The sequence below is a fragment of the Cololabis saira genome, chromosome 14 (genome assembly GCF_033807715.1).
Source record: "Cololabis saira isolate AMF1-May2022 chromosome 14, fColSai1.1, whole genome shotgun sequence".
In the NCBI taxonomy this organism is placed as follows: domain Eukaryota; kingdom Metazoa; phylum Chordata; class Actinopteri; order Beloniformes; family Belonidae; genus Cololabis; species Cololabis saira.
This window is the reverse complement of record NC_084600.1, coordinates 34,162,847-34,184,516: the sequence shown is the minus strand read 5'-3', so window position 1 is coordinate 34,184,516 and position 21,670 is coordinate 34,162,847.

Genomic DNA, 21,670 nt, shown 5'->3' with positions numbered 1-21,670 from the left:
GGCCCCAACTGGGCCTCCTTCGGAAAACTGAAATGATTCTCCTGCTATGTCTCATTTCCTCTCAGTTTTGTTTCCCTGTCTTCAACAGCAGCGTCTTATGAAACTGCCATTGCCATCTCCATCTTTTTTGTTTTTCTTTATTCCGTCTTGATGTCTCATCGGTGTGGGTGTGTCGACCTTCTGGACAGCAAAATCAGCCGTAAAGGGATATAGAGCAGCTTGCATAGCTTCAGAGCATTATTAGAAAAACCGTGAAGGCTTGATGACCGTTTGAAAGAGTTGCTGGGTGCAAGACATGAGCCTTTGCCTGGACTATGTGAATAATTTGGTTAGATCTGCCATCACAATTTATCAAGAAGTGGTGAAACATGGCCCACTGTTGATGGAAAAAGAAAAAAGTCTGTGCATACGTGTCTTCAGGCGATTCTAATGATATATTCTCTGTAATTATAAGAAATTAAGTTCTATGACATGAACTTCTTCATTCGACATGAAGTGGACACTGGGTCCCAGTGTGCATTTTACTGGCCCGGATCCAAAGTCATCTGCTCTCTGCAAACGGCGATGATCCCCTCTGAATATGGAACAATTTTCTTCCATCTGTTGTGCTGGTTGGAGCAACTAACTGCCTTGTCATCTTTGCTTTAGAGTTCAGCTCTGCCAAGAGAACTAGGAGGAGCACTGTTTTTCTTGCCCATAGTTGTACACACACCTCGGTAGTGGTGCTGAACACAAACCCATTTACTGTGTACTATACATCCTCCCAAAAACACATACACACAGATGCTTGCATTTGCCATACTAATTGTTCAGACAAATGCTATTTTTAAAGTTCATGTTTCAGGAGCGGTGACAATGATGATGATTGAAGTGGGCTTTTTGAGCGGGAGCCACCCGACATACTTAGTTGTTGTTTTTTTATAGCAACCCATTAAATATTTGCCCATCCATTTTAAATAACCGCTACTATGACTCCAGTCAAATGACTTTAGATCTTGTAAAAATGTTGACACATGGATAAGGAAGCAAACGGAGATGAGTTGGATTTGTGTTTGAGATCTGTAACTGAAGTTACCTGAACTAATGCTAATTACACCCTTATCTACAGTATGTTAAAGTTGTTTTTTTGTGCAAGTTTAATGATTACTTTTTCTCAAAGGGTGTATTTCAGCTTTTAGGGTACAGGTAAGACAATGGATGCAGTTATTCTCACTATGTGTTGACTAACATCGTTCCTTCTCGCTGACTTTTTGTGCTTTCTTTCAATTGTGACTTACAATTTCTCCTTTTTCTTCATTTCCCTTTCATCTTCAACCTCCACCTCTCTCTGTCCTCCCCCATGTCTTCAAACCACCGTGATGGACTGCTTCAGTTCTTGTGAATGCACTAAAGGAGCTCCAGAATAGCAGTGAAACATCAAAGTTGCCGAACACAGAAAAGCCCTCAAAGTTATCGAACTGAAGCATGTTATTTCTTTCACTGGTAGAATTCCCACTTCTCAGATGTATGTGGTAGATCAGCACCCACAGGTACTGATGTAAACCAATTAGACAACTTCATGTAGAACAGTTTGCGCAGCGTGGTTGGTACAATTTCCAAGCAAACGCGCACATTTTGATGCTAATCATATGCAAAGAACGTCTTTAATCATGTGTAATAGTTATACGATCCTTCTGCCTAAAGCTACATTCGCTACACACTTACAGAGGAGCACGCTTTTATCATGATCTATTAACGGCTGTAATTTCGTCATGCTTCACCCACACAAAGAGGAAACATTTACTTGAATCACACATGCAAACGTGACTCTTCGGTGGCTCGAAACCATTTCGCACACCAGCTAACCGTCCCACGGAGTGCCTTCGAGCATCTCATCAGATCTCTGAAGCATCGTCAATAATTGAGCACTCACAAATCATTTATGAGGCGGTTGCTTATGTGACATGCCACCAATGGCAAAAGGAAAAAAAAGCAAAGCTGCGAGGTTATATTCTGCTCCGGGCCTCTGTTTTCACCATGTTTTTATGTGTTTCTTTGTCATGTCACTTAAAAGACATTGACAGAGCAGGTGGTATTGTGCAACATAAGAGTGGGCCCCTCACCTGGGTTTGACCCCGGCTGAGAGGGAAGGAAAGATTTCTGGGCAAGCCAGTGGGAACGACATTAAACTGGCCATAAGAATGAAAGGCAAGGGAAAAATGTCTTATTTACAGTAATGTGTGCATGTTCCCTAAATATGTGTGTGGTCATGTTGGCAAAAACATCAGAAGAGGAGGAGGAAATCTGCCCGGAGAGAGTCGGGGCTCTCACTCGGATGCTTCCAGCAGTGATGGTAATAGGAATAGACAGAAATCTGAGGCAGACACTGCTAATGGTTCTACTCAAACTGGGAGAAATGGTGACCTCAGTATCACACTCAGTCTTTGTCTCGCCATTTCTGTCTTCCTCGACCCTCAAGAAGGCTTTCACACTCTTCATTCTGTCTTTACTCCTTTACTCCACCGGGTGTTTTTTCTCTGATGGTTTTCCGCTCTTGCTATCTCCTCTCCTCGTGTATTTTATTAGTCTCTCTCCATCCGTCCCCGTCCCCTCCTCACTTCCTTTATTTTTCTCAGGCTGCTCTCACATCCTCTTTTCCTTCATTATTTTTTGTCTTCTCTCTTTTCTAATCCTTCTTTTCTTTGTCTTTTCCTCTTGTCCACTTATAACTCCTAAAGCTAGTGTTCCCCATCACCCTTTTTTTTCTTTTCTGCCCTTTTCTGTTTCACTTCCTCTCTTGTGTTCTTCATTCTCTCCTCAGCCCACACTTAGATTTCACTGCCAGTTAATTATTTCCAACCGTTTTTATCAATGGCTTCAGAGAGAAAAAGAGCTAAGTGAATAATGGACTCTATGCGACTTAACTTGTCCTTTACGCAGCTTTAATGTTAACTGGGCTCATATCCACCTGAAAACTGGCCCTCACTCTGACTTTAAGTCCATAAATGTGGTACTTGGTTTGGTAAGGAAACAAAGTTGGGCACTGAAGTAGTTTAAGTCGATTCCCTATGAGGTCGAAAACTCATCTCTTTCCCAGTGTGTCACGTACTGTACCTCTGCTTCGTCAGAACCCCTTGACATCACTCCCTAAGGGGCTGATTACCCTTTGGTATAATTTTTCAGCAAGAAGCACAATGCAAAAATTGGGAAATATGTTCTCCTAACTCATTTTAAGACATTTTTGCCACTCACGGTGACCCAGTTTTGATGCCTAACTGTAATGAGTAACAGCAAGTGAGAGTGAAAATGGGGTAAAAAAAAAGAAAAGAAAACACTCACACACACACACACACACACACACACACACACACACACACACACACACACACACACACACACACACACACACACACACACACACACAAGAAGAATCAGCGTGAATCTAGAATCTCCTTATCTCAACTGTCTGTGGTTTGGTCATGAAGCAGAGGTTGCTCTGTGCATCAATTGCTCTGATGCATGACAGCATCATCACCAAAATAGTGTGTGTGTGTGTGTGTGTGTGTGTGTGTGTGTGTGTGTGTGTGTGTGTGTGTGTGTGTGTGTGTGTGTGTGTGTGTGTGTCCGGGACAGCTTCAGGCTTTGGCAAAACCCATAACCTCACCTGTACAGGCCTGAAGGCAGATTCCAAGCTCATCAGGAGGAAATACACCCCCCCTGCCTGACTGGCTGCAAAGCTAGCATTCACCAGCTTGTATCAATATCTTCCTGTACATGCTGGGTGTGAGGCCACAAATGATGAATTTACCAAAAGCAGATATTAAACTACTGTAAAATACAGTTAAGACAGTGTCTTCTGGGCTGTGTAAAAATCTGTGCTGGAATTAGTGGAGGGTCTAATCTCAGAACGTTGAGATGAAAAGAGTTGCCTCATCTAAACTCAGCTTAAATGACAGTTCAGAAATAAAAATATTCTGCATATATGTAAGGTTGAATTATTATCTAATTCCCTGAAACAAACTGAAGACCAAATAAACATTACAATCACAAAGAAATACCTCATAGCAAAATTAAATGTATATTTGTATAGGTATAAGAAAGGTACATTTGTTTTTGTCAGACTTTTGACCAAATCATTGTTCTGTTTAGACTACACAATTTGTAAAGGGGGGTCTTGAAGTTGCGGTGTTCACACTACGTGACTTACTGCCAAAGAAGATTCACAAACTTTATGATGTCACAGCAACACTCACCGTCTTCAAACAACATTTTGTCAACAAAACACATGTGAAATGAGGCCTAACTACACACAACACATAGCTGTTTATATGAAAATGGACATATGGAAGAAAAAAAACAGTGATGCTCCAAGCTATTTGTGCTATTTGTTCAGAATATCAATTTAAAAAAAAACAACAGAAGATTTGCAAGGCTTGCCTGTGCTAGAGACAGCAAGGGATGAGCAGCAAACATGGTCATAAAAAATTAGGTACCAACTCAAAATGCACTACGGCTTGTAGTTTGATTAAAACTGTATGTCTCACCTTTGCTCTGTGAGTTTTTCTGCCTCACGGTGAAACCATTCCTTTCAATGGCTGTATCTTGGAGGGCGATTCCCCTGATGGCTCCAGATATTGGCCCGCTAGATATTTGTTGGCAGTTGGATTTATAATAATATGGCCCATTGTTGCATCAGCAAGCATCTTTAAGATGTTCACACATTATCTTGTGTTGGGAGTGGGCGACCATTCACTGGTCAGATATGTAAGATGTGGAGCATGCACATTTGTGTCAAACCTCTGAGTAAGTCGACTCGGTAGCTTCTGCAGCATATCTGCGATAAATATCAAGAGTTACTACTTTAGATCCAATGTGCTTACGTCCTTCTGTATAAACAGAGGTTAGGGATTAGATTATAATTGAGGTTATGACATCATTGTTAGAGAGTTCTTTTGCAGTTTTCTACACAAAAACGCAAGAGTGGTATTTTGAGATTTTTTTTGCACACTGGGACCCATATACAAAAAAATAAAAAGTATGAAGGCTAAGGCTGTTAGGTTGACTGATGACTCTAAATTGACCATATCAGTGTGTCTGAGCGTGCAAGGCAGCTTGTCTTGTTTGTCTCTATGTGGCCCTGTGATGGACTGGGCACCGGTCCAGAGCGTAACCTGCCTCTCACCTGATGGCAGCTGGGAGAGGCTCCGACAGGTCACAGTGACCCTGAATAGGACTGAAGAGGGCAAAGAACAAATGAACCATATTTATGAATGGATTTATAATTATGGCAAAAAGAGTGCTTGTTCTTCTTTCTGGTTTAGTTTTTTGTGTGTTTGAGTTTTATGAATTGGGTTCCAGTTTGGGTAAAAGGCATTGAAATAGTAGATTATAATAGAGTATCATTGGCTCATTGATTGAGGTTATCAAATGCTCACCCAATAAAGCTGTAGAAGCAACAATGCAATGAATGTTTGGTTGTTCATTTCCTTTCACCATCTCTTCTCACCTGATCATCTCATTTTAACATGCATGCCACATCCTCTAAATAGTACTTGAATTTTTTTGAAAAAGAATACAAAGAAAAAGGCAATATATTTTGGCAGATATGACCAGATAGCAGTCTCCCACTCTTGCATTCAGATACCGCGACTGAATCAACTCTTAAAAATGGATTTCCTTATCCTAATCAAATCAGTCTGAGAATTTGCAAAAGCAGGAGTAGGACCGGAGCAAATCAATCAGCAGAGCTGTGCAGAATACTCGAGCGCATGGTGTGGTCATGCTGATGGATAAATGTCACAGCTCTGGCAGCAATGGCACTCACTCAAAATCCAAAAAGCCTCATGAGCAACAGCAGCATCAGCCATGGAGGCTCCAGCTTACACCGCACAAGGACACACAGGAAAACACGACTCTTAATACTCACAAGTACAAACACAATAAATGAAAATTTTGACTTAGACTCACGTTTGAGTCAGGTCCCTTGTTTATTAGTGTGCGTAATTTAAAGCAGAGTTCAGTGTGTTGCATGGATGTGCTGTAAAAGCTTTTTAATCGTGCAGTGCTTTCTTTGACATAGACAGGATGATCGATGGGAAGCGTTAATATCTTTTCAATATGCAAGGAATATTTAATCTTTCTTGCTTGGTCTAATAAGGAAAATGTGCTTGTGCTGGTTGTTTATTTCTTAACCATATATGAACTGGAGCAACTTCAGCTTTCATCTCCGGCTCATGGTCAACAAATAAAGGAGTGATTTCATTTCCATATCCTCCCTTTTTTATTGTTTTGTTTACGCTGGAACGAGCTCAAGGCGACAAGATGAATTATTATTCCTCCCCTTGCGTAGTAAGCTCGCCACACGCAAACTTTTCATTAATTCCATTTTGAAAACCAACTCTTTCTTATCTTTGTATCTGTCTGCTGCCTTCTTTTAGTTTATTTGTTAAACATTTCCAAGGTCCTGATTTTGGTTATTGCATAAATCTTTCGCAGTGATTATATGCAGGCACATTCTGTTTCAGCACACACGTTTGACCACGACAATTGTCTCTGAAAGTGTGCACAGACAGATGAAGCTAAGATGTCATGCAACCACAACTCCAAAACTACGATTACTGACTTGTCACCATCATTTATGTTCTTTTGTTTATTCACATGCATGCATGTTTCTCTGGCCATTGTGTATGCTGTATAGGATGTGCAGTAAATGCATGAAAATGGATCATGAGCCAAGCAACCACTTCACCTGAGAAGACTAAATTCAAGGGTAAAGATGAAAGAAATGGGACAAGGGTTTGGCTTTCAGCTTTGATTTTGAGCATGAGTTCAAGCAGCCCATATTCCAGGAGTGCAGGAAAACAAAAGAACAGAAATATATGTGATGTGAATGCTTTGTACAAAAGTTTTTAACATTCTATATGCACCGGCCCTGTGTCTGCCTTGTATGCCAGCAAATATAATGGGTATTTTAACACCAAACCTTGGATTTTTCCATCTTTTGGGAGGTTGGTGCAATTTATTATTCAAGCTCACGAGTAGAAACCTCTCATGAGCTCTGCCTGACACAGCGAGAAGTTGACTCCTCTCTGCTCTCCAGTTACGCAAGGGTGTGTCGTGTGACCCAGGTAGAGATCTGCAAGACGAGACCCCGGAACAACAAAGCTAGTATACAAAATAAATAGGTCTCATAACTTCAGCCTTGCTTGGCATGGTTTGTACAAAAGAGATTGCTGTGACAGCAGAGTTAGTGCAGTTATTATTATGATATTGAATATTGTGACGGACGAAGCTTGTGGGAGAAGAAAAAGACTCGTAAAACTCTAAATCCATGCAAAAAATATTTTCAGTTTTATTGAACAATATTAATTTTGAAGTTTTCCCAGAAAAGCTAAAAAAAAAAAAAAAAAGAGTGTGGTTTAGAGCAATTCTTGTAAAATAAAAACTAACCGAAAAAATGAAATCAGTTGGATTGGAAAGTGCTGGAACACAGAGACTATGATTTATGTGCCAATAATAAAAGGCTGCAGCAACTATAACAAGAGAAGCAAACATTCAATTGCTTGACAGACACTTTATCTTGGGTCCGTCTTTCTTTGGTTTATTATTCTGCTTTAAACTCTTACGTTGTTATGTAAAGCACTCTGAATTATCTTGTACATGAAATGTGCTACACAAATAAACTTGCTTTGCCAAAATGGCAGTTGAAGGACAATGAGTGTCCCATCAACTCTTGTGTGGGACAGGAGTAGAAAATATTATTTCCATGTTGGGTTGGGTTATGATCACTGGCTGGTACTGAGCCTCTAAATACCATTGCGTAAACTTCATAAACCATATTTAACGTTGGTTAAATACACCATACAGTAGTCAACATTTAAAGTGCATCGAAACATTGTATCAAAGTTGTCCTGTTCAAAGTTTTTGATCCACTTCAGATGTTGACTGCTGTTTTTCCGTGAAAAGTTTCTGTGGCAACACAGAGAGCAGTAGGTTTTCACCTTCCTAGCTCCTTCCTTCCTTCCTTTCTCCTCCCAGTCTTTAAACCCCTCTTAAATGATCAAACAGTGTCCTTTCTTTCACATGGCTAGCCCTGGATTACTTACCTGGCTCTCCCTGCAGGCCTATTAAACACCTCTGGAGTCATAGGCGCTGCCTGGCTAGCTCTGCATTCATGATGGTCATTAACTTCAGGTCCAAAAATGAATGGTGGAATAATACAATTCAGAGAGATCTGAAAATACCTTTTACCAAGGGGCCTTATATTGATAGCAGGCAATTTCACATCTCATTCGCCAGGAGTGGTCTTATTGAATATGAGAGGACTGGGAGAGGAGAATTGCAATGTCGTTCCTTTACATTTCACCCACATAGAGAAAGAGTGTGATATCTTTCAAGTCTGTGCAGTCCTCCTCGTGTATCACACATCGCCCTGGGTGGATCTATTGTTAGAGATAATAAGGTCTTAAAAGCTTCCCTTTTCTCTTGTCCTGAAAACAGGATTCCCCATTCAGAGCAAGTCCTTTAACTCCTCGCCAACCAGATTACCGCATTATTTCATTTTTGCCTGAAAGACCTGCAGCATTGTCCTGTCACTCATTTCTCCATCTCTGCTGTCAAAGAATCTCTGTCCTTTTTCATTTCTTTCATTCCTTCTGTTTTAAAAACCTAAATGTAGGGGTTACATAACATTGTAGGGTTCTTTGTTTCTTTCGCTGATCTTATCTTAAGGGATCTTTTGAAATGAGCCTTCACACCATGGCTTTTTGTTTCAGGTGAACATAACAAACATGAAAAGGGCACAAAACACAGATTATTTTTTTTTTAGCTGTCACAAAAATGTCTGCGTGATGAGATTTTCTTTGAACAAATAAGAAAACAAGACCCCCCTCAAACCAAAGACATGGACCCCTTTGCTTATAGATGGAAACCTTCACAGTTTAACAGAAATTTCAGCTGTGTGAGACAAGGAACGACGACTTTCTTTGGTGAAACACACTGGGGTGAACTCTTGAAGCCCATGAAGGGACTAAATGTTTTCATTTTGTCAATCCTGATCTTTAAGATATGGTGGTTCCCTCCTGGACGTCACCATAAGCTAAACACCGAACCTTTAGTTTTCATCTAATTGGCCTGTTGTTTCCAAACACTATTGGTAATCTTATTATTAATAATAAACTCCAGGACTTTATCGACTTCATCTGCTAAACATGGTTGTTGTGGATTTTCCTTTTTCTTTAATATTTGTCTTGTGTCCAAATATGACTTGAGTGTTTAAATTAACCGGAATGGGCACCAGAAATAAAGGCATCATCTAAAGTTGCTCAGTTTTACAATGTACCATTTAAATTATTCCCCTTAAAGGACTACATTGCACATAGAAAATAAACCACAATTGATCTAAAATGCAAACTAATTTATTAAAAATCACACAGTTATTGGAAAGAGTAAAAAAAAAAGAGGTTGAAATAAAGTCCGCATTGGAATGTCAAACTGCTGTAAATCAGAGCGATTAAATGTTTCTTCATCTATAAACCTCAGGAATCAAAACGCAGAAAATCCAGAAATCTTGTTAATCAGCAGAACAGAAGACTGAACTTGTTAGCTCTTTTGAAGTCTGCTCAAATGTAACTCATTTTTGATAAGTTTTCAAGCAACTTTCTCAGAAGTGCAACATTCTGTCTCCAGTCTTCCTTTTTTCTATTTGTACAATTTAAATGGCAAGTCACCTTAAGCGCTTTTCGATTGATGGAAAAAAATATATAGTGTCGGTTGGTATTTTTTTGACAAAACATGGCATGAAATGTTAAAAAGAAAAGGTGGATTATGAATCAAAACTCTGCCAACAGTTGAACATTGGGTTTGTATTTTGAATCTGAAAACATGATATTTCAAGACATTTTCCCTCTAATTACTGTATTTACTTCAAGACTGAAAAGCTTATCTTGCTCAGGACAGTTGCTACGTGAAATATCAGTACATTTTCTGTATTTTAGTATCAAATGATTTGCCTTTGATACACTTAAAGCAATCAGCAGCTCTCTTTGGATGCATTTCACACTTCAGGACTTGGATGTCACAAGTCTGTGAACCAAAAACAGTGTTTGACACGAAACTGTCTTCATTTCAAAAATAAAAGCAGGCATTCCTGACTCTAACAGACCAGTACACATTCTTTGATATCAAGAGGACCAGTGTATCTAATGCTTTCGTGTCTTGTCAACCCAAAAAATTTATAAATCAGTTAAAATTGATCCTATGCCGCTTGAGTGCCTGCAAGGACTAGAGGATGAAAACACATTAATTCTATTATACTGGACCTCTATGTGGTCACCTGTCAGATTCCGTATTGATTTTACTGTTTTACAAAACCACTGACATGTTTCCAGTCTATGAACCAGGACAGATCCCCTGGTCTTTGGATATTTCAGGTGAGCAGGAAAAAGTGGTGATGAAGCATTAAGTTTTTATGCGCTTGGATGTCAAAATGGATTATCTGGGGAAAAAAAAGAAAAACTTGTCGTGAAAGACTTTTTACATTGGCTTTGGACATGACATTAAATTCTGAATTTTGTAGTGTTGCTTTTGTTTTAGACATTTTTTAATTTGGCGTTTATTTCTATATTTTGTGTTACAGCAGAAAGGCTCCTCTTAAAGGAGCTTGAGGCCAGATTGTGGCAAGATTTATGAAAAAAATCCGTATACATTTTAAGTATTCTAGTAATAATGTCAGATGAAGCGTTCCAAACCCAAAAGAATGAGCCCTCTAGTGTATCTGTCCTTTGCCTTGAACAGGCTGTGTGCTGCAAAATGTGCTGCAATTCGGTCCCGAATTTCCCGCGCTGGGCTGTGGATGTGACGTCACATGACGCTGCATGCACGTTCTCCCCGTTCTCCCGTGCCGGCTTCACTGTTGGCTGCAGTACCCCCAACGGCCGTCGTGGTGAAGGGTGGCGCTAGAGAGTCTCATTTCTTAAAAGGAGCCTCAAGCTCCTTTAAGGTGAAGTATGCAGTGACAGTGTGATGTTTTATTGATGTAAACCAAAACAGACACAACCCTTCTATCAACTGGTGTGCGCTAAAGTCCGGTCATCTGCTTAAAACACATACTGTACCAGAAGTTGACAGCTTGTCTCCTAGCAACACAGACCCTCGGATGTGACTGTCACAAGCGGGTCAATGCATGGATGCCGTTTCCATAAATATGTTCCAAAATGATGTTCTTCAAAATGAATCTGTGGTGGTCAGCTCAATCGTTGCTGCAACTCTGATTTAGATTATCCATCATTTATGTCCTGGTAAGGACAGCTCAAATGTCAGTTCATCTTGTAGTGTATTTTGTCGTTACCTGAACAAAACAGCTGCAGGTAGTGTATGCGATCATTTACTGTTGTATTGATGAGGAACTAAACCCAGACCGTTGGAGGCTTGTGTAACCACCTGACAAAGTGACAGACTTTTCTTTAGATCTGTGGCTCTTAAATATCCGCTTGTTTACATGCATATGGCTGTCTTTGTGGTGTAGTTTAAGCAGTTTGTGTTCAGCCTTTTATTTAATGATTAACAAAAATCTGTTAATTATGTGGCAACCCTCGCTGAGGAGGAAGAGCACTGAGCTTTCAGACTAAATAAAATGAAACTCTCTGGAATGCTAATGAAAGGAAGGGAGTCGTTGGCAGAGAACTGCAGAAGACAGATTGATAGCTAAAAACCCAGCACTCTCCTGACCTAATATACATTTGGTAATAACTGCCAGGAAAAACTGAAATCTAGTAAGATTTACCCTTTTCAACAATGTAATTTATGTTTTTTATCTGAAGTTAAACAAAGAGGTTTTTCTTTTCTTTTTTCTGTGATCTGTCCCAAAATAATTAAGTATTTTGTTGATGTGAACTCAATTCATAAACTTCTCAATAATGCCACTCCATCATCACCATCACCATCTGAATTTCCAAAGGTATGGTGTACAACACTTATGGCAATAAGTGACAGAATTCTCTCATTTTATATATGTATATAGTATGTAGAGTGACTTTTTCATCTTTCTTCCTTTGTGTTGGTTCTTATATACACTTAGCTAAACGGTAAGCCCAAAGCAATGTCTTACACTTGTTTTATACCTTAGTCTATTGAAATGCATCAGCAACAAAGGATAATTAGGGTAATACTTCATGCATTACTTTGGTATTTATCTTGTGAACTATAGATTATAGTAGGAATGTTTAGGTCAATACCAAGTTATTTTCTTTTAATAGGATCTATAGATGTTTCTACATATCTGCATGTGTGTTACAGAATTCACCTAACGAGTTTCCGATAACGTGTAAGATCAATATTAACCTGTGTTGCTTAGAAGATGTCTATAAGAATGCAGAGGTGTTATACAATGACAGTCACAGCCCAACACCCAAACTTGGTCTGCAAACCAGACCGGCCCAGCTGAGCGGTAGGAGACAGCCAACACAGTGGTTCCCTCATTTCACAACAGTTGGGTTAATCTCTCTTAAAGTCGAGTAGGCCATACACTCAGAAGCTTAATACATCATCCAACTTTTGACATGCTCAACAATTTTTTTTTGTTCTATCGTTAATTTCAGGAATCCAGTCTTAAGGTCCAATTTGGTTTTTATATTCATTCTGAGTCTGCCTATCTGGGTACACAAAAACAAGTCAAACTGCAATATTTACTATTAAAACACCACTCTTCTTGATCATATTCAGTATTATCACTACTCCTTATTTCTGCTCCCGGTGTTTATTAAATATCATTGGCTTATTTTAATCTGTTGTTGCCTGTCCTTTTTGTGAGTCAACCCCACTGAAAAGTCAGAATTCACTGATCTACAGTAGATGATAAATTGAATAACTATTTATTACTTCGTTTTTTCCTCCCTTGCGGAGGTGGATCCCCAATGAGACAATTCATTATCATTTAGGCCAATAAATATGTTGGAATGCTACAATTATATAAAAAAAGAAATATTAAGCCAAAACAAAACATATTTCATTTACCCCAGAGGAAAATGTATTAAAACAAGTTAGAAAGATAAAGGAGAGGTTCAGCGTGTCGAGGCAGATGCCTACGGCTGCTTCTGGTCCACATTATCCCTGCAGCAAGTGGTGCGCTCGCAGGAAGGCAAACCTGTGTTGCTCATGGAGGCTGAGCTCAGCTGGGCCCCACGGGTAAGAGCCCAACACCAGGCACACTGAGCCCTTCCCCAAGGCTTGGCTCCGGTGTGGGGACCCGGTAGCTTGCTTCCTGATGAAGTGCATGGAGCTCCTTGACTTTTATTGTCCATGTTTGTCTAGAACCACCTCAGTCTGATCCGTCCCACAGGATCAGTTTTCCTCGTGAACCCGGGTATATAAATAAATCCATGGTATAAAAGCTACATTTAGTAAACAGTTGTACAGGTTCTTCACATCCCTCTGTGTCGGTATATATGCATGTGTAATTGATGGCCTGGGATTTATGTTTGGGACTTTTGATGGAGGTGCACTTCCAATGCTGCCATGTGGCTCACTGACCTGACCTGTTACAATCTGTGCACTTTTGTTCTTTTTCTTTCTTTTATTTTGCTTTGCTTTTTATTTTATGTCACTGTTACATTTTAGTTGTAATGTCAAAAATATAAAAATCTTTAAAAATAAAGTTTAAATCATTTATCAGACTCATGTGTGTGACAGCAGAATTTGGGGTACAACTTTTTTATTTACATACAAATGTTTATCATTACGAACTATTGCTACTGTAGCCTGGCGTAAGCCTGTGAGTCCGAGTTCAGGGCAAAGGAAAAGTTACGGATTGCATTTTCAAATTGAATATTGTCCCTAAAAGTGCGTTGTAAAATGTAAAAGGGAATAGACTGGGGGGCGCTGTTTCTCCTGTTGCATTTGAAAATAGTCCTTTGTTCAGCAGTTTCAGTCTTTGTAAATGAAATGTGAAATGCCCTTGTCATTTGAACATTCAAGTTGTTAGAAAATTGCATTTTAATTTTAATTTTGTCCAACAAAGAGCTTGGTGACATTTAAATGTAAATGCAATAGCCTGGGGGCGCTGTTTCTCTTATTGCATTTGAAAATTGTCCTTTGTACAGCAGTTTCAGTCTTTGAAAATGAAATGTGAAATGCCGTTTTCATTTTAATTTGCAAGTTGGTAGAAAATTGCATTTTAATTTAAATTTTGTCCAGAAAAGAGCTTGGTGACATTTAAATGTCCATTTTCATTTAATATTGTCATAGAATGCCCATACAAGTATGTGAAAATGAAAATTCAAATTGAATTATTGCATTTTAATTTCATTTTTGTCCCAAATAACTCATGCATATGTGGAAAATTATAATGCTATTGTGGAATTACATTTGCATTTGAATAAAGTCCCCTATGGGCTTCCATACAAAAGGTTATACAATTAATTAATTTTATTTTATGTTTCCATTCATTTAAATAAATAGTTTATCTAAAAGTTTAAAACATTTACAAAAGTAAAAAATGAGTAATGTGTATTTTATTTACAATATGGTACGTGATGTTTTCCTATCCGACTGTCGGTGAAGGTAACGTGGGTTCCAGGCGAGGACGTGAGAAGCGAGAGTTGAGAAAAAAGCTGGTTTTGGGATGTCTGGGAAACAGTCGAGTGAGAGAAGAGTCTCCGTGTTAGGTTGATAAGGGACCTGATAACACGAGTGATTTGTATAAAGTACTGGTCGAGTTTCATCACAAAGCTTGTGGACGGTGCTTTTGAAGAGAGAGGTAACCTGCAGGCTGCGGGAGGCCGACCTGAGCACTAGTTTGCAGTGCGTCGTTACCGGACGGACACTATAACGAGACAGACGGACCCACTGACCCAGGTATTAGTCTGAGCGCCCGCGTCAGTCAAGACCAGCTCTGGCAACGCTGGAAACGAGAGACGAGACGTTCTGCAGCAGGTTTGGGCCACACACCTGTAACGCTTTGGATTCCAGCTGTAACCTGGTGCACCGAGCTGCTGACGATACAAAACCGGACCGGACCACACTGCTGCCATTAACAAGTTTGCCCAAGGTAGGCCTACCTTGTTTTATTTTATTTTCTGCTCACTGAGTGAATGGACCTGGAGTTGTTTGGTCACACCACACAAGCATCGTTTCAGGCCACGTGGGGTGTATTTAGATGCAAGCTTTAGGCTTTATGACTATTTATCAAGTACTGAATTAATTTATGATACACTGTGAGTAGGGTTGCCACCTTTAAGAAATAGAAATAAGGGACGCCCCGATTTCAGCAGCGCAGGAGCCAAAAAAAAAAAGCCCCAAAAAGCCTCTTCTAAACTGAATAAAAATGTGTTTATTTTATATGAAAAACAAAATGCTTTGATTTAAAGTTTAAATTGCTTTAATAGCATTGAACTTGCATGACTGTACAGACAGACAACCATACTAGCAGCTGAAATATCCTCCTATGCTATGTATGTCCACATCAGCCCAGATGTATAATATAGCCTACAGGTGAAGAATATGGTGTAAAAGTTAATTTATTTCAATAATTCAACTAGAATATGGTGTAAAAGTTAATTTATTTCAATAATTCAACTAGAATATGGTGTAAAAGTTAATTTATTTCAATAATTCATCTAGAATATGGTGTAAAAGTTAATTTATTTCAATAATTCAACTAGAATATGGTGTAAAAGTTAATTTATTTCAATAATTCAACTAGAATATGGTGTAAAAGTTAATGAAAATACGGTACAAATTGTGTCCCGTATTAGTTCAATACGGGACGCAACATTTTTTTCTCAAATAAAGGACAATTCCGTATTTTACGGGACGGGTGGCAACCCTAACTGTGAGAAATGATCTGTGGCTGATGTGTTGTGTGGTCGATTTACATTTCTGTTTAAACATGAGAGAAAAATCACTTGCACTTTTTATTTCATTTTTTTTTATCAAAAGGAGGGTTTTGTCCATACTTTCCCTGGTGTCTGGTGTTAGTTACGTTTCTAGTTTTCACACTTGGCTATGAATAGTTATTTCTAAATATAATCTCTTGTGACCCAAATAATTGGAAATAGAGTTAATTACACGTTTTTAGTACGAGAGTACACTGTAAAAGAACCCAGAGCCCACTCAAGTCATTTAGGAGTAAACAAGGGCTACACTCTGGAGACCCTACCAGGGGCAGTTGCCCCCTAAAACAGAGATCCTTAGGTCATTCAGACTCACATACCCCTCCGTGACCATAACTTGGAGATTCAAGGAGGGGTTTTTGCAGTAATGGAGACTCTTTACTATGCACCGAAATGAAAATTTGTGACTGAAACTGAGAATAATAATAAACACTTGGCCTAATACCGAACAAAGGTTCTTCGCAGTTTTTCATTTATTTTGCCAATTTTTTCACCATTGCATAAATCAAATGTGCAGTGAAATACCCGCCAGTCACAATTTGTCTTACTGTACTTATTGTATTTTTTCTCATAATCCTTTTTCATTTTCTTCCGTTCAAATCTAATTAATCGGGTTGCGGTGGGGCGGGGCTGATCTCCGTAATTTGAAGCCTTGTATAATACTGGGTTATTTTCTTGGAGGATCTCGTCAAACATATCAGACAGTGAGGGTACGCGCACCGCATCGGTAGTACGGGCCCTTTTCTCTGCCTGGATCATTTCTCGTTAGGGCTGGGCGATATGGACCAAAAGTCATATCTGGATATTTTCTAGCTGAATGGCGATACTCGATATATATCGATATTTTTTCTGTGCCACAATTGGGGTTTCCCCCAAAGCATTATAGCATAGCATCTCTGTTAGCTTCATTTTTTTCTGAGGCAAACCCTTAAAAAAACAGTCAGTTTTAATACAAAGCCTCGTGCCAAATGTCACACAGGTACCTTTATTAACAGAGGTCTGCACAATATCAAAATGTATAAAACAAATGAAATAAAAATAAACTGCTCTCATATATAGAATAAAAATGTTTCTTGAATAAAATAATACAAATATCCCTTTCCAGCATAACAATTAAATTAAAATACACTGTGCAATTAATACAATGTAGACAGTAACAGGCAGACTTTTCCGACAGTTGTGCAAATAACAAAACATTTGTGCAAATCTCAAATAAAATATTCAAGTCAATTTGTCACAAAATAAGCTATATCAAAATCATAAAAAAAATATATATATATATTTTTTTAAATTGATATAAACGATATTGTCTCGTACCATATCGCGTTTGAAAATATATCGATATATATTAAAATCTCGATATATCGCCCAGCCCTATTTCTCGTGTCCTCTGCTTTTTCCCCACATCCAAGTAATGATCTGACATGCTGACATGTTTACTGCATTTAACACCGCACGCCCCTCACTCCACGCTGTTCGCTGTTTGATTGTGTCATCACACGCCGTTATTAACACCGAAAGTGTTTTTTTGCTATTTTCGGCCGAACAATTTTGGCTACCGAACATTCGGGGCATCACTGCTCTTTACCAGTTTGATGTGATAAAGAGGGAGCTGAGTCAAGAGGTAAGGCTTTATGTCTATTAGTAGATCTTTGTTCCCACCCTCACGTACGGTGACAAACCGTGAACAGTGACTGAAAGAATAAGATGGCAGATAAAAGCAGTTTCCTCTGCAGGGTGGCTTGACTCCCTTATAGACGGGGTGGGAAGTTCAGTCATTAGGGATTCGGAGTACAGTCTCTACGCCTCCACATTGAGAGCAGTCAGAAGGGGTGATTTTGGCATCTGAACACCTCCCCCGGGAGGTGTTTTGGGGCATGTCCAACTGGGAGGAGGCACAGAGGCAGACCCAGGCCTTGCTAGAGAGAATATATAGTATATTTTTCACATGACATGGGAATGCCTCGGTATTCCCCGGAAGAGCTGGAGGAGCTTGCTGGGAAGATATGGGTCCGTCTCAGGGGCGGATCTAGGATGTCAGGTTTCCCGGTTTGGCGCCGTTTGGCGCCATTTTCCCACTCCTTTGGATGTACAGTAGCCTACAGCTCGGTTTGCAATAGCTCTCTACCACTACCAAAAGTTTTCTACCATTTTTAAATACACCTGGCATGTCCAAATTTTGGGAGATTTCTCTCCACTTTTGTCCCTTTTTATTGAGGTCACGATAGGCCTGCAGTATTGTATGCCACAACTCCTCACACAGACGCACAGCCAAAATGATTTTTTCTTCAATCTTGATCGTCTCTAATCTACAACCTGCAAGTTTTTTTATCCCTCCACCACCTTCTCTCCTATCGGACACCGCAGAGATGTCGTCACAGCGCAGCACGGTGAAATTAAAAAATTTTCAATTTGGGCGCAGGCAAATTTTTTAAGATATTTAGATAATTTTAGATATTTTGCGGCGCAGTATCAGGCCAGCAGAGATAATTTTAGATGCTTCCCGTGCCCTGAATGCATTAAGTGACGGGAGCATTATTTTTTACAAGATGTTACTGGACTATCAAATGATGCTACCCCTGAAATATTGATTTAAAATGGCTGAATTGAGGTATAAGAATGCTGAGATTCATCCTGCAGTGGTAGTGAGGTGATTAGTATCTTACCTGAATGCATTAAGCGACGGGAGCATTATTTGATAGGACGTTACTGGACTATCAAATTATGCTACCCCTGAAATATTGATTTAAAATTGATAATATGGGATGTTGAGTATTTGATCCTTTAAAATTCACTACCCATGACATTAATTGCATTATTTTTGTGAACATTATACGATAAAGAGGAAAAATAAAACAATTTTATCGCTTTATTTGATATTAATTCAGTCATTTTCATTTATTTAACCAGGCAGGTCATTAATAACACATTCTTATTTACAATAACAGCCTGACAAGAGACAAGGACCACTTGGGGGGAAAGGAAGTGGTTTAGGGAGTAAAACAGTAAGATTGTTGCTCTGCAAAAGGTAGAAAACCATTAAGGAACTTTTTCTGATAGGGTAGCAAAACTTGACAGATAGACGCTATCGGTTTATGCCATGGTAGCATTTTTCGACGAAGCAGCAGAAATCGACAGAACAGCTGCTCGGTCTGCGCTTTGCGCCCAGAGCGGACGCTTCCCCACTGAACTTGGCGGCACGAGACGGCACCTGCCGCGGTGTTTGCGCCCCAATTGAACATTTAGACCAGACGAGCGACCTGTTGCGCGCCGCCGACCCTGCGCTCTTGCGCGGAGGCAGCAAATACACAATAAATGGGAAAGCCGGCAGCGGCTACCGCTGTGCGCCCTCTACGTGAAAACCGCTTTAGCCAATCAGTGATTGTTGACATGGGGGCTCGGGCCCCGAAGCACCCACGGTTCCGGCGCCTATGGATCCGGGGCTTTTGGAAAAACATTCGGGGCTTGAGCCCAAGTAGCCACCCCCTAGATCCGCCTCTGGTCCGTCTGCTTAAGATGCTGCCCTTGCAACCCAAATTCAGATAAGCAGAAGTTCATGGATGGCTAAAATACTTTAATAAATACAAAACATTGTGGCACTGTAGGAAAAAAAGGAAAGCACATGAGAGAATCACCCCAAAATAAAAAGCAAAACAAGAAAGTAGAAATTATAAAAATGTTTAAATAGCAGACACTTAAGACATCATCTCACTCTGCGTTAGGGCTGTTCGATTTTGCCCAAAAATAAAATCTCGATTTTTTTTCTCTCAAAATCCGATTTTCGATTACGATTATTTTGTGAATTGACAAAAGGCAAAGAAATTATTTCAAATATGCTGTTTTTTTATTGAACATTTCTTTAATTGCAAACTTTGCTCTTATTAAACCAAAAATGAATGAATAAAGTGCAAAACTCTGTAAAATAAGTTGAAAAAAAGTTTTAAAAAATATAATAAAATATAAAGTTTTATCTCTGAAAAAAAAATCAGCAAATCAGCATTTGCAAACATACAGTAAGTTATATTTCCAATTAAATAAAACAAGACATTTTCTAATTAAACTAAACTGGGTCTTTGCATGCTAAATAATAATGCAACCCATGAAGGAGGTAGAGGTGTGTAATGTCAGTCATTACATTTGCTATTCACTAGGGTTGTCCCGATCAGGATTTTTTAGCTCCCGATCCGATCCCGATCACTTGAGTTTGAGTATCTGCCGATCCCGATTTTTCCCGATCCGATCACTTTTTTTGGCTCCCGATACATTTCCGATACTTTTTCCCAATCAGATACATTTTGGCAAAGAATTAAGTAAAAAAGTAAAGTAAAAAAAAGTAAAGTAAATTAAGTAAAAAACTGTATTGTCCATTCTCTCCAACATGGACATATTTTTTTTTTTTCACTGACTGCATCATTGGATCAAAACAAAGCTTATCAGCTCTGGTGTCACAAAATGTAGAAACATGAAATTGTAAACTAAAACAAAAAGTTCAGAATAGTAAAATAACAAAAATAAATCAATTTCACTTCAAAAGGAGGTAGTTTACTTACGAGGTTTAAAAGTTGAATGACATCCAGTCAAACTCACAATCAATAAGAAAATGAAAATACATTTTGGCTTAACCGTAGTGCAGAATTCTCAACAGCATGAAATGAATAGCAGCAGATATTCATTGTGGCTGTTATAGTTTTCTGTCACTGTGTTGTGCTGATGTCACGCAGAGCGTAGGAACCAATTGTGGTTGTTCAGACACGGACCCTTTAGACCGTAACACCAGCCTGCAAAATAGCAGTCCGTCATCCCTGTGTTGTTACCGAGTCAATAAAGTGGACCAAAAGATGATTTACGAGTGACGGATAATCATTTACATAACACTACAGTCACTTTTCTCCGACAGCTTTTCTTTGTTTTTAAAACTTTCAGACCGTTTATCTGAGCGTAGCCTAGCTGCTGTTAGCTCTCTGTTAGCCACGCTTCCTTCCCCACCAGCACAAACGATTCTTCAGCCGCCGGCGCTGCCCAAAATCTTACAATAAACACACATCAACTGTCTGTATTGTTAAATGCAATTATAAAATGATTAAATAATTAATATATGTTAAAACATAGGCACAGAGCAATAAGCAAACAAATAAGACGAACTGGCCTGGAGCTGCTGGAGCCGCTCTGAGCTGCAGCTGGGGCTCAGAGCAGAGCCGCCCGGCTCTTCTGGCCGCTGCGCCGACTCCGCGCTCCCAGCGCTACCGGGTCGCGGAGTCGGAAACCAGCCGGCCGAGCCATAACAGTATGTCCCGATACTTTTTTGGCCGATCCCGATCTTTTGAAAATGACGTGATCGATCGGCCGATCGGCCACCCGATCGATCGGGACAACACTACTATTCACATTTGCAAGTTTTTTGCAAGGAACACGAGCCGGTCTACCGCATCTGGCTTGAGGGATGCCCGGTGGCCGTTACAACGCCCCCTCCTACACTAAAGAGCCTCTCCGATGGGGCACTTGTCGCAGGTATTGAGAGGTATTTCCATCAATCATTAATATGGTATCAATCATTAATATGTGTGCAGACAAGGTTAAAAAAAAAAAAAAAGTGAAAAATCGATTTTACGAGTTTCATGTTTTAACATCGTTCTAATTACATAATCGCGATTACGATTTAAAATCAATTAATCGAACAGCCCTACTCTGCGTGCTAATTTTTTCATATTTATCCTGATTTAGACCAGTTAGAATTCAGCGGCTCTGACTGCCTAAATGAGGTCCATGCACTTAAAAAAAATCTGTACATCTGAACAAATTAAAAT